This window comes from Lipotes vexillifer, unplaced genomic scaffold (assembly GCF_000442215.2).
Source record: "Lipotes vexillifer unplaced genomic scaffold, Lipotes_vexillifer_v1.1 scaffold999, whole genome shotgun sequence".
NCBI lineage: Eukaryota > Metazoa > Chordata > Mammalia > Artiodactyla > Lipotidae > Lipotes > Lipotes vexillifer.
In genome coordinates this window covers 1,642,753-1,646,294 of record NW_006774368.1, presented here as the reverse complement: position 1 = coordinate 1,646,294, position 3,542 = coordinate 1,642,753, and the positions used below count along the sequence as shown (strand labels likewise).

General features: G+C 47.5%; 1 protein-coding gene across 1 annotated transcript in view; it reads left to right on the top strand.

The window, feature by feature from the left end:
- Positions 1 to 2,176: 2,176 nt before the first annotated feature.
- The window catches only part of B4GALT4 (beta-1,4-galactosyltransferase 4), a 26,767-nt gene continuing 25,401 nt past the window's right edge, over positions 2,177 to 3,542 (top strand). Inside the window, exon 1 of the mRNA XM_007449129.1 lies at positions 2,177 to 2,249. The gene's annotated coding sequence lies outside the window, so the exon portion shown is untranslated. The remainder of the gene's footprint in view (positions 2,250 to 3,542) is intronic.

Here is a 3,542-nt window from a genome sequence, read left to right as displayed (position 1 = left end):
CTTCCCTTTCTCCGGGAGGTGCTCGTCGAGGCCGCGTGAGGGGTGAGTTAGTGGGGCCTCCGGTCCGCCGGCGCCCGGGAAGCGCAGTTCCGCGCGGAGGGCGGCGGGCACCGTGTGGGCATCCCGGGGCGGCGGGCCGGGTCAGTCCCCCGCGCCGAAGCCGGGCGCGGGTCGGGCCTTGGAGGGCCGTTCTGCCTCCGCCCAGGCGGCGGGGCCGGGCAGGGGGCCTGCGGAGGCCGAGCCCAGCAGGAGGCACCGGCTCAGGTGCGGGCGGCACCGCGGCGCTCCCAGGCGAGATGCTGCCAGGTGGGAATTCAGGGGTCGGCCTCCGAGGCCCCGTGTCGCGTTTCTGGAGTCGCCACCAGCACCTCTCTCCCTGCCGGGAGAATCAGCGTGAAGAAGCCCCTTACTCCTTGGAGCCCTCTTTCCCCAGCGTTTCTACTGGGAAACCCATTGCTGATACCCGCCCGGGACCTTCAGGGGCCGACGAGTGGTGAGGGTCGACAGGATTTGAAAGTACCTGAGATTCTTGCCCTTAGTCTGGCTCTGCGTCCATCCAGTGCCTGTCAACCCGTATCTGTTGGTGTTCGGTCTTCCATTAGATAAGGGCTAACTCTAGGTTTGAAGAAAACAGAAAAGTCCATGAGTATTGGGACTGAGAAAAGGCCTTTGGGTTGGTAGGCTCAGGAGAGCAGTTATCAACAGGGTGGGCGTGTGCGGGGGTTGCAGAGTGTTCAAGAGTGGGTGAGAGATGAGGGCGTGGAGGCGGCCGGAGCACAGGGAGACCTCTCCAGCCATTTGGTGACTAAAGGGAGCAGGAAGAACACAGAAATTTGAGGGTTGAGGCTGTTGTTTGTTTGTTTTTTTACAATTTCTAAATTTCTGTTAAGAAAGGAAAATAACATTGAGGATGCAAGAAAGTCAAGGAGTCTTGGTTAGAGATAAATAAGATTCAGCATCCAGGCTGAGAAAGTGGGCTTAAAAAGAGGGGCCCAGGGCTATCCTAGGCACCTGGGCTGGGCTGGTGGGCCAGAGTGCTTTAATGTGTCTCTGGGGGAGGAGATAATGCTTAATAGGACCATAGTTTATCTTTTTGGAATTTTATCTTCTAGAGCAGGGTTGGCCTTTAAACTCCATGAAATTGCAAAATTTTCATGTGCCTGCTTGTGTTGTAGGGGAGAAAAATTTTTCTTCTTGCCCCTTCTAGGTTCCTTGGCTGGTCTCATAATTAAATTGAATTGACATAAAACAGATTAACAGGAGAGAAACATTAAATTTCATACCATTGGGATCCCATAAAAATATGAGGCTCAGGAAGTAACCAAAGTAGGCAGCTTTTATATCTTTTAGACAAAGAAACAATACATATGTGAAGAATTGGCAAGACAACTTGGTTGCCGTGCGCGGACTTTCTCTAGTTGATACAGTGCTTTCCACCTTGAATTCTTTTTTTTTTTTAATTTATATTTTGGCCGCCTTGGGTCTTCGTTGCTGCGCGCAGTCTTTCTCTAGTTGTGGCCCGTGGAGGCTACTCTTCGTTGCCGTGCGTGGGCTTCTTATTGCGATGGCTTCTCTTGTTGTGGAGCACCGGCTCTAAGCATGTGGACTTCAGTAGTTGTGGCACACGGGCTCAGTAGTTGTGGTGCACAGGCTTAGTTGCTCCGTGGCATGTGGGATCTTCCCGGACCAGGGATCCAACCCATGTCCCTGCCTTGGCAGGCGGATTCTTAATCACTGTGCCACCAGGGAAGTCCCTCTACCTTGAATTCTTATCTCTAATAATAAGGATGCCTGATCCTGGTTCCCTCCTGGTATAGAAAAGGTACCTTTCACATGGGAGATTTATTTCCTGCTTTCAGGGGGAGAAAAGAGGGTGAAAGTGTCCTTGCACTGGCTGTTTCTTAAGTAACTTTAATTCAAAGTAATCAGTATGCCAAAGTGGCATATTTTGGTGTGGGATATTTTGCTTCCCTTCAGTGTGCATTTTTAATCTGATTAAAAATGTCTGTTAAAGAGGAGTACTGAACTGTTTTGACTACACGGTCTTGGAGGGGGCAATAAAACTAACTCTCTTAGTATATTTTATGGGCCACTTAGTATATTCTATGGGCCACTTTATAGGATAAGTATTTAGTATCTACTTTAAAATGAGCTAATAATAATGTGTTTTTTCCAGAGATGCTTGCAAGACTTGAGAACTAACCATTTCTTTGAATATCTTTAATTCAAAGTGGAAACATTCAAAGCAAGTTAGGGGTAGTGTTTTTCTCTCTCTCTTTTTTTTTTTTTAAGGTATGCGGGCCTCTCACTGTTGTGGCCTCTCCTGTTGCGGAGCACAGGCTTCGGACGCGCAGGCTCAGCGGCCATGGCTCACGGGCCTAGCCGCTCCGCGGCATGTGGCATCTTCCCGGACCGGGGCACGAACCTGTGTCCCCTGCATCGGCAGGTGGACTCTCAACCACTGTGCCACCAGGGAAGCCCCCCCATGTAGCTTTTTAAGCACCATTTTAAGGAAAGCATGTGTTCCATTATATGTAGGTATTATAATTAATTAAATCAGCTCCCTATTGTTAACATTTTGATTCTTTTGAATTTTTGGTTATTTTAGTAATGTTGGTTTGAATATCATCGTCTACCTCTCTGATTATTTCTTAGAATAAGTTTCTAAATGATGGAGTTGAAAGCTATTCAAATGCATTTTTAAAATCTCCTTTTCACATATCTTCTTACTGCTTTTCCTCACCCAAAGGAAAATGAACGTTTCTGAGGGATCTGTTGCATTACCGGTCCGATCTCTTATTTCAGTGGTTCTCAAACTTTAATGCGTGTAAGACTCAACTGAGGAGCTTGTTAAAAATTCATTTTCCTGAGTCCCAGGCCCAGTTGTTCTGACCCATTAGCTCTGGAGTAGGGCCCAGAAATCTACAATTTTAACAGATTTCCCTCTGTCTTTGATATAGGCACTCTTGGAACCACACTTTGAAAAATGTTTTTAAAATAAATGGCAAAACGGAATCAAATTTAGGTCACTTCCCCAAAGCCATTCATGCATCTGGTAACCAGATTTGTACTCAGCTCTTTGTGACTTCAAAGCTCTTGTTTTCTCCATTACCTCAGACCTTCAGACCTTCTCAAGCCTTCTCATTGATGTGCCTCTAATAACTGCAAAAAGGGAACTGCAAGTGACCCCACTACAGGATTCTCTGGGATAGCTGAGAATGGCACATAAGTACACAATGAGCCTCCATTAAAATCCCCCATTGGAAATTCTTAGCAATTCTTTCATGCTGCATAACAAAGACTAAATAAAACAATTTCAGTCCCTTGCTTGTTAAATTGATTTCATGTTTCCTGACTGTTTCATGCCAGCCCTTGTTGTAAAACAGTTGATGCAGGACCTGCAGGCAGCTCTTGCCCAGAGGCAGGGACACTGCTCTGGTGTGCTCTGTGGGTTCAGGGAGGAAGTGGCAGACTAGGCAGCAACTCCTCCCAGAGTCAGAAGAGAGGAGTACTGCTTTTGGAAACTCAATGACAGAGAAGCA